The sequence below is a fragment of the Enhydra lutris genome, unplaced genomic scaffold (assembly GCF_002288905.1).
Source record: "Enhydra lutris kenyoni isolate GAN:26980312 unplaced genomic scaffold, ASM228890v2 scaffoldscaffold71, whole genome shotgun sequence".
In the NCBI taxonomy this organism is placed as follows: Eukaryota; Metazoa; Chordata; class Mammalia; order Carnivora; family Mustelidae; genus Enhydra; species Enhydra lutris.
In genome coordinates this window covers 7,058,614-7,072,257 of record NW_019154155.1, presented here as the reverse complement: position 1 = coordinate 7,072,257, position 13,644 = coordinate 7,058,614, and positions in this window count along the sequence as shown.

The window sequence follows — 13,644 nt, the reverse complement described above, 5'->3', positions numbered from 1 at the left end:
GTTGTATGAAAAAGTTGTATGAAAAAAGCAGTTGTATGAAAAATATTAATGAATATTAAATTGTAAACTACTAACCTCATTCAAATTCTCTCATATTTGCTAATGTACACACATTTAATTCCACTTGGTTGTACCAGCATATATGTAACATTTTCTGGTATTTCCACCTAACTTTATTTCATTTAGGCATGTCCTGGTATTGACATTTTCTACATATTTGTCATTTTTCCCAATTAATTTATAGTATTCATTCATGTTAAGAAGCTATAGTTTTAAGTCATAACCCCCCCCTTTTTTAGAAGGGAGGAAACTACTATCAATTTCACTTAACATTTATTTACATAAACTATAATATCTATGTATTCATTATTTTTTTAAATTTTTTTTTATTTCTTTTCAGTGTTCCAGAATTCATTGTTTATGCACTACACCCAGTGCTCCACACATTATGTGCCCTGCATAATACCCACTATCAGGCTTACCCAACCCCCCACCCCCCTCCCCTCCAAAACCCTCAGTTTGTTTCTCAGCATCCACAGTCTCTCATGGTTTGTCTCCCCCTCCAATTTCCCCCAACTCACTTCTCCTCTCCATCTTCCAATGTCCTCCATGTTATTCCTTATGCTCCATAAGTAAGTGAAACCATATGATACTTGACTTTCTCTGCTTGACATATTGTATATGTGGACCATATCTTCTTTATCCATTCGTCCATTGAAGGGCATCTTGGTTCTTTCCACAGTTTGGCAACTGTGGCCATTGCTGTAAGTCATAGCCCCATTTTAGCCATTTGCAAAATTCCAAGTGTTTGCCATTTGAAAAGCACTACTAGAACACATTTATACAAATAATTTTTAAATGTTTGAATAAAAAACATTCTTACTATTTCTTTTGTAGATGCTGCAATTACACACTTCTTGCTCATCACCTGGCACAGGTGAAAGGAAGAGTATCACCTCTACTTCCATGTATGTATGTAGTACTAAGTCCCCAAAGAACTCCTCTGTGAAGCTGGATCTAAGAAGGGGTTTGCAGGCTTGGAAGTTGGAAGAAAGGAAGCATTTTACATTATGCGAATTTAGATTCTGCATATGGTAATGGTGTATTTACTACTGTTAGCTGTACTTGGACTAATAATCATTACCTTGTGACTTAGCTTGGATTTATAAAATCAGTGATCTTCCAGAGCAAGTTTTCTGTCCCAGCAAATGCCCCTCTGTTGTTGGTTCACCACCCTCTCAGGGGTTTCCCAGGTATAATCTGAAATAGGACACTTATATATGGAGGGCAGAGAGAGACCAAAGAAAGAGGAGGCCATTCCAGGTTAGTAGTTGGTAGTTTGAACAAACAAAGGGAACTTCCCTATGAGGCTTTGTCTTGGGTGGCAGCAAGATGAGTAGATCCCCGCATTTGTCTGCCAAATCTTAAAGAGGCCCTAACTAGGTTTAGTCATGTATACCATGCAGATGTTCTCAATATCACACCACATCTCAAGACTAGGTCCTTGGAGTGGCCTCTAGGAGTGGGAAAGGAAAGTAAAACCCACATTCCAAGGAGAGGGTTGGTGAGGAGCCTCTGAATGTCCAGGTCAATCTCATAGGTCAACTGGCAGTTATGTCTTTTTGATGACTTTCCCCATAATTCCACTCCTCATGACTGGCTCTTTATAATTTCATACACACCCCTCTTCCACAACAGGCCCTGAGCAGTTAGCAAGGGGTTTCACTAGCATGGAGGTGGCCCCTTTGGTGGCTATCTGGCTGTACTGGAGGCAGATGCTTACACCAACACAGGCACATGTAAGAAAAATCACAGATTAAGATAATAATTCCAAAATCACTAATAACTTTCTGTAAGAGCCCATCAAACCACTGATTCATCTGTACCCTAAGCTAGGAGTCAAATCACTCAGGGAGTTTACTATGTCTTCATGAAATTTAATAAATACGGTACATTAGTATATTCATCAAAGTATGAACACACAACATTCTGTTTGGATAATGACATAGGTGCCTCCTTATAAGGCAGTAATAAGGTCTAAAGCCATCCTATTTTGGAGGATAACTTTTCTCATCAGAAACATTTCAGAGTTCAGTAAAAACAGGCTTTGTTGGCTATCATTTAAATCTTGCTGGGTGAATTTAGTAAGGATTTCTTTTTGTGCTGTAACATCCTCCAGGCCAATGAAGGGAACAAAGATGGTGGCCAAATGATCAAACCAGGGGAAACAGAATGCCCCTACCTGGCCTTGAGGAGAGGGAGGTTGGAAGGTTTAGAAATTTAACCTGGTGGTATATACTATGCATGTTGGCAAGAGGAGGCAGCATTGTAAGGCATGAGGAGATGGACTAGGAGAGGAGGGATGTGCTAGACCAAGACCCCCATCCTCTTCCCTTTTGATGGTGTATGTTACATTCCAGGTATAGTGCCTTTTAATGGGTCCAGCTTGGAGCAGAATAATAGGATCCTGGTGGAAATTGAGTAGCTCTCCCTCACCAAGGAATACAAAGTAACTATCCCAGCAGGAGGTCCCACTCAATTTCTGGTAGATATTTCCTTTCTCCGGCGTCATAGGGCTTGGTGTTCTCAACAGGATGCATTGATCCACAATGAGAGTTGGGACAATGGCTGGTTCCCACAACTTCTTCATGGTACTGGGTGTTTCATCAGGGGTCCCCAATCTAGCACATGGAGCAATAGGCCCTACTGGATGGTCATTCAAAAGAATTAAAACCTGGGACAATACTTTAGTCCATCAGCCAAGGTGGTTTTACTTGTTAACAATTTAATTTGCTGTTCTGATATTCTATTTCTTCTTTCTACCAACCCTGCTGCTTATAGGTTATAGGGAAGATGGAACCTCTATTCAATGTTATGTTCCTTTTCCCACTCTTGCATGTCATGACTTTTGAAATGTAACCCCTAATGACCATCTAGTCAAGGAGGATATCTATATGTGGTACTCAGCTTCTCTAATCTTCAATGATGGCAACCTGGTTTGCATAGCAACAGTGGAAAGTTTGGGGTTAAAGCCAGACGTAGTATCCACGCAAACCAAGGCATATTTAGGACCTCGCTCAGAGGAAGGGAACCAACATAATCAATTTGCCAATTCTTCATTGGTTGGGAACTTCAGTGAATGGCTCCAGATTCCTTTGACATCTTCTTTGGGCATTGTTTAAAATACATAGGACATGCTGTTATAAGTAGAATTTAAGAAACAAAACAGATGAACATAGGAGAAGGGAAGGAAAAATAAGAAAAAAACAGAGAGGAAGGCAACCCATAAGAGACTCTAAGAAACAAACTGAGGGTTGCTAGAGGTTGGTGGGTGAGAGAATGGGGTAACTTGGTGATGGACATTAAGGAGGGCACTTGATGTAATGAGCACTGGGTGTTATATGCAACTGATGAATCATGAAATTCTACCCCTGAAACTAATAGTACAGTATACTTTTAACTAAATTGAATTTAATTTTTTTAAGAGGCTAACTGGGTTCAGTCATGTATAGTGCAGGTACTCTCAGCACTACATCCCATCTCAGTGTTATATCCTTGGAGCAGCCTCTGGGATCAGGAAAGGCAAATGAACCCACATTCCAAAGATAGGGGAGGGGATGAGGAGTCTCTGAGTGCCCAGGTTCATCTCATAGGTAAACCAGCATCCACTTCTTTTGAATGACCTTCCCTACCACCCTCTGAGGGAGGTTAATGGGGTCTTAGTACCTTCTGAATGCTAATAGCATGGCAACTCTCCAAGGATGAGAAGATCTTATTATAAAACATTTTTTAATGTATTTGTCCTTATGACCATGTTGCAGAACTAAGACACCATGGCACACATTTGGGGAACTACAAAGAAGAAAAATAGAATCCTTAAGAAATCACCTTTCTGTGTTTCTCTTTCTCATACATTAATAGTCATAACTGGATAATTTGATTCTCTGTGGCTAAGAGCAAAGAAGCCAAGAAAACAAGAGTATTTAGGCAACTATTTGGATTTTCCAGTTCCCAGACCTCTAGGTGATCCTGTGAGATGCAGACCTGATGTCTAAAGCTGTTCAAATCCACCAGAAAGTTGCTATGTGCCTTATTTCCTTTTATTTTGTAGAAATACTTTACATGCTGCATTTTTTTTACATGCTGCATTTTAAAACAGACCTTATAACCACATGAGATTTAGCAGAAATAGCTTTATTACTCTGAATTCCTAGGAAAACTAAGAATTCAAATCACTTCATCACAGCCTCTCAAATATTTCACAACCAGAGCCTCTGCTCCATGATTCTCTTACCTGAAGGTGATTGTTCATTGTCTGCCTCCCCACAGCTACCCAGACACCCCAAGGTTAGCAAAATGGCTTTGGAACAAATCACAAGGAAATCTGGTTGTAATAGTACTTATGAAAATGGAGCAGTTGATGGTAATATCCAATCATGAGAACATCATAGATTTTTTTATACATACCCCCAACCTAAAAGGTGGTTGATCATACAAGTTTCCTTTAGGTTGTAGACAAATGACAGAAAACTGCCTTTGAGGGGCATCTGGGTGGCTCAGTGGGTTAAAGCCTCTGCCTTCGGCTCAAGTCATGGTCTCAGGGTCCTGGGATCCAGCCCCGCATCGGGCTCTCTGCTTGGCGGGGAGCCTGCTTCCCCCTCTCTCTCATGCCTGCCTCTTTGCCTACTTGTGATCTCTGTCTGTCAAATAAAATCTTCTAAAAAAAAAAAAAAAAAGAAAAGAAAAGAAAAAGAAAACTGGCTTTGGCATCTGATTTCTTTTCTATGCTAGAAGTTGTCTGTGTGGTTTGCTGGGGTGTTAAGCTTAAAGAGCTTGCACTAGCTTGTATTAGCTCAGGATTCTCCAGAGATAGAGAACCCATAGGATGTTTAAATATAGAGAGATTTTTTTTTTTTAATTTGACAGATCACAAGTAGGCAGAGAGGCAGGCAGAGAGAGACAGGAGGAGGCAGGCTTCCTGCTGAGCAGACAGCCCGACGCGGGACTCGATCCCAGGACCCTGAGATCATGACCTGAGCCGAAGGCAGAGGCTTTAACCACTGAGCCACCCAGGCGTCCCTAGAGAGATTTATTTTAAAGAATTAGCTCACAAAGTTGTCAGGGTTGGCAAGTCCAAAACCTACAAAGCAGGCCAGCAGGCTGGAGACCCAGGGAAGACTTGATACTATAGCTTGAGTCCAAAGAGGTCTGGAGGCAGAATTCCCTTGTCCTTGGGAGACATCAGTCTGTTTGCTTTTAAGTCCTTCAACTGATTGGGTGAGGCTCATCTGCATTATGGAAGATAATCTATTTTACTCAAAATCTATTGATTTAACTGTTAATCCCATTGAAAAAAATGCTTTCACAGCAACATCTAGACTGGCATTTGACCAAAAACTGGCTAGCATGGCCTATCCAAGTTGACACATAGAGTCAACCATCACAGACCTTTAGTCAGAATATTCTAAGAGCTGAAAGGTTGCATCAGAAGTAAGATGGAGTGATTGAACTGAGACCAGCTTTTTTTTTGCTTCTGTGTGGCATGTCTTTCATTGCTTGCTGAAGTGGAGCTGAGGAATGCCCCTGGCAGAAGGTCTGGTTCACAATCCATGTCAAGCCCAGCTCCTTGAGAAAACAGAGGCTCCAGGACACAGCCCAGGATCTGACTACTCTAAACCCAACCCCAGCTCATCTTTCCTGGCCACATAGGGAGGGAAAGAAGTAGAAGAAAGGTGCCTCTAAGATGTCACCTAGGTGATGATAAGCTTCCATAGGCATTCTGAGAAGAGGTAGTCGGTATTAGAGATTCAAAGAGCCTATAATCTCCTAGATTAGTAGGATTTCCAGTCACTTGCTCACCACAGAAGCAATGCTATTCTTACTGCAGATGAGCCTTCTCTTACACACTCTTGATGATGGCATCAAGACTGAGTAACTCCTCACAGAGGAGTGGATAACAATTGACAAAGCCTAGCATTTGCTAAACTGAACTAGAAAAATTTCCTGAAGAGATCACAGGTACTTGGGTCCTAGACTGGGTCTCTTAGAGTTAGAAACTGGCATTATGATGTCAACTGTGTTCTGTCAGCCCTCATTCCTCTCCGCTAATTCAGAACCCCGGAACCTACAGGCTTGGAATACTGGGAGAGGTCAAGTCACCCTCCTTCCCTACCTCTGCTCTAGCCCTGTCACACTCCACTGCTAACTCCCCATCCACCAGGCACCAAAGATCATCACCACTTCCTGCAAGTTCCTGCTGAACTTCAGTTTTTATGAAGCCTGGCCACTGTGAATACACAGAACTTACAGGTGTCAAACCCCAGAGTTTCAGAGGTGTGGGGAACAGACATCTGAGCTTTTGCTCTAGTCCTCTCTCTTCCTTTGGCCAGAGGTACATTCATGAGTTAGGTCGAGAGACAAATTAGAATGACAAAACATTGTACTGTCCTACCAGTGACTAAGGTTTTTGTACTGGACCAACCTTTGTATACCTTCTCTTTCTTCCGTGTAAGGAGATGCCTCCACCCAACCTCCTTCCTTTTGGCCTGCCCCACCAGTTAACCAGACATGCCCAGGCAGGTCCTACTGTTGGACACAATTTAGGCTCAATCTAAAAAGCCCTGTCACACTCCCAATGTGTTCATCAGTTACATTTAAAAATATAGAAATAATTAGAAATGTTGTTACCTTGAGGTCATCACAATTCAATACATTGTTTGTAGAATGAGTCTACATCCCTGTTCATGAAAAGCTCTACTTGGATGTCAATATTCACACATTCCTGGAAGCCAGCACATGGCTGGGACACACAACTTGCTGTTGGTGAATGTACACTTATAGTATAACTGGTCTGTGCTTACTCACCCACACTCCCACATCCCCTTCTTTCTGGAAACAAGAGTGACCCTTTGTTAAGGGGTGGCTATGAGACATTTGCCCTTTAGTCTACAGATCTGAGCCACAATAGCAAGGCACCCATTTTAATTAAATGCAATAAAACTGCCGTGTAAGAACTTATAAAGGCAAGGTTCTTAGACCATAAAGTGTTAGAGTCAGAAGGGATCTTAATGACCATCTAACCCAGGGCCCTTGACCTTGATTGTACAGTAGATGCGCCTGTGGACACAGCTCACACTAGACCACTGAAGTCACTCTCTGGAGGTCCAGGCATGGATATGTGCAGCAAAGCCAGTGATCTGGTCCAATAGTTCTCAAGCCCACTTGTTCATTAAGTCTTGAGAAATTGAACATGATGTTTCCAAATCCTATCCAGCCCTAGGAGTAGGGAAACATTCATCATTTGTTTTTTCTTATAATCTTTTTTCCTTTTTTTTTTTTTAAGATTTTATTTATTTATTTATTTGACAAAGAGAGCACAAGGGGCAGGGGAGCAGTAGGCAAAGGGAGAGGGAAAAGCAGGCTTCCCACCAAGCGGGGAGCCTGATGTGGGGCTCGATCCCAGGACCCTGGGATCATAACCTGAGCCAAAGGCAGACGTTTAACGAACTGAGCCACCCAGGCACCCCTGTTTTTTCATATAATCTTGTAGTTTGCTGTTTCTTTGCACTATCATTGGAGTTTTTTATTGTTATTGTTACTTCTTTTCTTTTACTAGTAGTTTTTTTTCCTGGTTTGTTTGGACCCAAGTCGTCCTTTGCTCAGTCAGAAATTTGGCACACAGTTGCAAAGCCTGCAGGAATTCTAGAAATTCTTGGTGCCTGAGTGATGCCAGGTGGCCCTGAGAGTGATGATCTCATCCAGGTATCCTGAGCCCAGTGTGTCGTTTTGGAATGTGCTCCCCCTGCTGGTCACCTTTAAAAGTAAAAATTAGTTTTGAGAACGCACTGAATTCTGTAGTGCTCTTCGCAGACCCAAGAATGTGACTTCTGCATCGTTGTAAGAATTTTCTGGCTGAAAAGATACCTGATTTTAAAAGAAAAAAGAAACTTACTGTCACACTCATTGAAATTGCTTTAAAGCAAATCTGGTTCGGGTGGGCTCTTGGGAGGGACTGGCAAAAAGAGAAAATCTGAATCTGTTATTATTTTCATGTTTGCCCTCGTGATAAGACCAGTAGAGCCTAGGCCAATGTCCCAAAATGTGCCAGCTGACAAGCAATAAAGGACCGATCCCCAGTGCATTTATAAGGAATAGGATTGCCAGAGTTATAAATAACAATAGCCAGTTAAATTTGCATTTCAGCTAAACGAAAGCAAGTATGTCCTATGCAATATTTAAGACATGCAGAAAATGATTCGTCGCTTACCTGAAATGCAACTCTAATGCGAGCCCTGTGTTTTGTTTTGTTTTTTTTTTAAGATTTTATTTGTTTATTTGACAGAGAGAGATCACAAGTAGAGAGGCAGGCAAAGAGAGAGAGAGAGAGAGGGAAGCAGGCTCCCTGCTGAGCAGAGAGCCCCATGCAGGACTCGATCCCAGGACCCTGAGATCATGACCTGAGCTGAAGGCAGCGGCTTAACCCACTGAGCCCACCCAGGCGCCCCGTGAGCCCTGTGTTTTATCTGGCAACTCTAAGCAGGAGGGAAAAGTGAGATGAGGAGAAACATCAGTCCAGAGTCAAAGAACTCTCTTAGATGGATACTGCCCAAATGTAGTAGTGGCTGAAGCTGGGAACAGTTGAACCATTAGACCAGACCTACCAAGACCCCTTTTAAATAATTTTCTCTCCCTAGAGCTGGAGACAGTTAGGCCCTGCACTATTGCATCTGTCAATTAACTAAATGCAGTTTGTCCTGTTTTTCTGACTCTGCCTGTTTCCCAGGCTATCATCATGTTGGTCTCGTGTTAATTAACACATATTGCATTTCAGCAGCCAGTAGATTTATTTCCTAAGGGGATACTTTGGCAGCCACAGTAAGATGGCCTATAAATGTACTAAGTATTTTCTCTTGCCTTTCTTGCTTCTGGTTTCCCCCAGTACCCAGATGTACTTTACAGAGCAGATCTGACCCTTTGTTGTCTCCCTTGAGTGATGGCAGACAAACTTCGGAACCTCCACTACCAACTCACCTCTTAGCAGAACTTCCCAGTAGAATTCGCAGGCAATCATCTGCCAGTTTTCTCCTAATTGTCCCTTGAAAGCAGTTTCTTATTCCTTTACTCACTTTATTTCCCATCATTTATATGCAAGATGCCTAAAGTCTCAAGCCCTGCTTTGGACTCTTCATTGGGTTGTGGCATGGTCCACTCCTGTGCACCTTTCTGGGTCAGCAAGAGCTAAGTTGGCCTTGCTGTGAATGAGACCAGGGATTCAGGCTGTGTTTCCCAACCCCCCTGCTTTGTTTCTTCAGTGAATTTTTTTTATTTTGCTATGCTGATCCCAGGACAGATATGAGCATAGAGCCAGGCATGCTGACTTAAGACATTGGGTTATCACAGAATTATATAAAGTACATCAGAGAGAAAGAGAGACAATCAAGTAAGAAAGTGATTATTATCTGCGCCTGGCTTATAGAGGACATGGACTCCACAAATAGTTTTATGGTCATATTCATGTACCCCAACACCAAACCTGTCATCTCACAAGGGACATATCAGGCCTGAAAGCTGGGGGAGAGGAACATAGCTGTGTTGACTTGACTGAAAAAATGGTCAACTGTACTTTTTCTTTCTTTTTTTTCCGTTTTTTGTTTTTTACAAACTTAGATCATCATAAAGAATGAAGCAGCTCATCATTATTACTAAATTGAAGCTGATCTTTGTGGATAAGACAGACTATGTCTCCTATGATGTCCTTTAATTCCATAGCTCCTCTTCCCCAGCTCTTAGAACAGCTCAGTTCATCCTGGAAACACAGGATAAATACAAATTTATTGGGGGATGGAGATGGGAGAGTCCTATAAGCTTCCCTAATGTAGATTGTGTGATGACCATTTGCTCTCTCCCTGATTTCATTCCAAAGTCTCTTGATAGAACAAATAAATTCTGCCTAAAATAACAGTTGCTTAGAGACTAGACATGCTTAGGGCATCAGGGAGCTAAAGCACATTTGCCAAAAGCAGCAAGACACCTTGTTTAGAACCTGCTCACTGACAGGAACCTAGAATAAAGAGGAAAGGGTTCAAGACTCATGCTGGGACAGTTGCAAACCCAGGAACTTCAGAGTCAGAAGGGCTCCCAGTTTTGGCTCTAGAACTGCTCATCTTTCCCAAAATGTTGTTTCCATTAGATTGCTCTCATCTTCAAGGGCTCCCTAAGGCATATTGATGAAATCCAACCCCTACAGAGTCCTACTTTGACAGCTGGACCTTCTGCTACTCCCTGAAAGAACCTGTCTGCTCCAGCTACCAGGCTCCTTTCTCTCCCTGGAATGCTGCCATTTTCATTCCCATCCCTTTGGTCATTGCAGGAGCCATTACCTTTCTCTTTCCTCCTCTCCTCATTCATTGCCCTACACCTCCCTAGTTGTCTCAGGTTACACAGCCTTCAAAATCCACTTATACTTGTCCCTCTTCAAGAATCACCCATCGTTCACTATCTAGAGCTCACGTCTTCCTTGGCTCCTCTGGAATTCTGGTGTTTGCCCACTGACTCAGTGCTGGACCAGGTATAGTTGGGGTTTCTTTGGTTTTTTTTTTTTGTTTGTTTGTTTGTTTGTTTTAAGATCTTATTTATTTATTTATTTGTCAGGGAAAGAGAGGGCACAAGAGGGGGAGTGGCAGGCAGAGTGAAAAGCAGGCTCCCCACTGAGCAGGGAGCCCGATGTAGGACTCGATCCCAGCACCCTGGGATTGTGACCTGAGCTGAAAGCAGACACTTAACTGACGGAGCTACCCAGGTGTCCCCTCAGGTATAACATTGGACATGTCTTTATATTAATTTTCTAATCCAGAGTGATGAATCTTACCTCCTCAACCAAATCGAAAGCTCTTTCAGGGGAGGGACCTACTATGGCCCTACACATTTTTCACAGGCCTCCAGTAAATATTTTGGAGTATCTGCTTTTTCTCTCTAACTCTGAAGAATTTGGAAGCTGGTGACCAAGAGAGTATCACCTCACTCATGAGAAGAGGCAAATTTCTGCAAAGTTAACTGAGCATATTTGTATGAATAATATCCTTCATGTCATATGTGTTATATATCATATATATTACACATATATATGGTATAACTTCCATGATAAAGGTGAAGATGATTCAAATGAGGAAAATCTGTTTCACCCTAAGATTCAAAAAACAAATTTAAGAACTTCAGAATGCAGTTAATTTTTTTTCAATCACCTATTAAAAGGAAAATAGTAATTTTTTGAGAAAGGATCTTAGTACCCAAAATAAGTCACAGAGAATAAGCATTGTAGTAACCTAACATTCTGGGGAGCTATATTCACAAGGGAAGAAAACATCCCTGTGGCATGGCCACACCTAAGCCCCATGCAGCCTTTTATCTACTTCTGGAATCACCATTATCCACTCTGGTCATGGGCTTTAACAGCTTCAGGCAGGGCCATTATCATGGTATTGGTGTTTATTTCTGAAAGCAGGTTTCCTTTCTGCAGGTTGTTCATATGACCATCTCAGGGTTTCTTATACATGAAGAAATGAGGAAAAAGCTTAGCGGTGTGCTTGGCTAAAGTTTTGTTTTGTTTTTGTTTTTGCATCTTGACTCCAATCCAGGTGCCCTTGTCAGTGGAGAAATGCAGCCTAGTCATAGCCTGGCATGATGAGGGAACACAGGTGTGTAGGGACTGCCCTTGTGCGTGGGACAGGAATCCAGGAGGAAGAAGACAGTGGGCAGCAGTGGCACCGGCTGATCCAGATGTAAGGCAGGAAGTGAACCTTCCTCTTCCCATTAGCACCTGGATCCCCTTCTCTGGAGTACTGAACCTTCATGCTCACACTCTTGAGTCAGCTGGTGGATGTCCCTTTATCCAGGACTCTACAGCAGGAGGGGGCACTTCAGGGCAGCAAGAATGATCCATAACTCCACCACTCTTTCTCTCTCCCACCTTTCACAGAAAGTAGAAAGGGATAGGAAAAAAATCTGAAAAATTAATTCTAAGAAATAAAAATCTTGCCATCTCCTGCATCTTTCCTTTAAACTTTTAAAACACTTAGAGCCTATACCATTTAGTGCTAAATTCTTTTCTCGCTTGGGTGATTTACTATTGTCTATTCATTAACTCTGCCTTTCCAACTCAAGTGTAGCTTTCTCGAGGGCAGAGAATGACACAATTTTAGTACCATTTCCCCCCACCACCTCCTATGTCTAGTATAGTTTCACATACATTGTGTGCATTTAATTGATTAAAATGAGCCAGGAGTAGTTACATATATTATGACAACCTATCACAAATATACAATGTTTACCAATGAGGACAGTCTTAGAAGAGATTCTTGGCATGGATAGGCTCTTTTTGAAAGAGAGGAAAACCCTGCTTTAAGCAGAAGCTGCTACTAGAGCATTTGGGCTGAGACAGTGTCCCAAGTCATACCCTGGCCTTTACAGCCAGTTCAAGAGAGTCATAGAACTGGGAGAAATTCAGAGTACATTGGCCAGAACAGGACAGGTGATAGTTCCTGGAGCCAAAAAGAGGTGAGTAAGTCTGTGTTTCCAAGCGGAAATTCAGTCCATAATTCTATCATGTGAGGACTATTCCAGGTACCTGCCTCACAGATACCTAGAGGACATTCTCCTCAAGAAATATTGGGATGTCTGGACTCTGGAGCAAGATGACCAGCAATAGCAAAGCAGTAACTGGAGTTAGGGTGGGTGTGTGTAGAGTGGCCCCATTTGTCCTCTGTGGTAGAAATCACAGTCCAGGATACCTGATGGCATCAGAAGCTGTCATGTGGGTCCACAGCAGTAGTGGCCAAAGCTGGCCCCTGACAGGAATCAGGAACTCTGCAGGACTACAGACGTGCTAGAGTATCTGATGATGTCACTTTTGTCCAATTTGGTAGTAACTAACACTTTTCCAAACTTGACACCAACAAGAATAAACAGCAATCTTCTCTAGGAGGAGTTGTTAGGATCTGCTGATTTTAAAATCTGCTGTCACCTCTCTATTAGCCCATTCCTCTCCCTACATCACTATCTCCTATTCCCCTAATTAAGTGTGAATCTGAGTTTGCTTTTGAAGCTTGAACTCGACATGAGTTCAGGGGCATTTCTCTAAGCCATTCTCTATTCTCTCTCTGTCCTAAAAGGTTGAGCAGGAGTTGGAAGAGGGGAAGGTGAGCAAGCAGCCACTTGTACCTGCAAAATCCTTTCTCTTGGATTTCCAGCAAACGGTGGGAACATCAGTTGCATACAAATTTTCTTTCTCCTTAGCCCTGTCTTAGAATTTTTCCTTTGAAGAGCATTCTTCAGGAGAGAAGGGGGAGAACACAACACAGACTTAGCCAGGGGTCAGTTGTTGCTTGAGTTTGAACTAGAATTTAACATGCCCTCCAACTCCAAAGAACCTGTGATCTGTATCTGCAAAACAGATGTCACCCGAAATTTTCCTGTCCCTTATTGTTTAATTAAGAAGTAACACATTGGTGTTGCCCAACCCCACAGTGGGTGTGTGTGTGTGTGTGTGTGGTGGGGGAGGTGGGGCGCGGGGCCAGGGGTGGGGGAAGGATCGTCTAACTTCAAATTCTCTCATTTTGGAAAGAAAAGAGGAAAGGAAAGGTGGAAGAA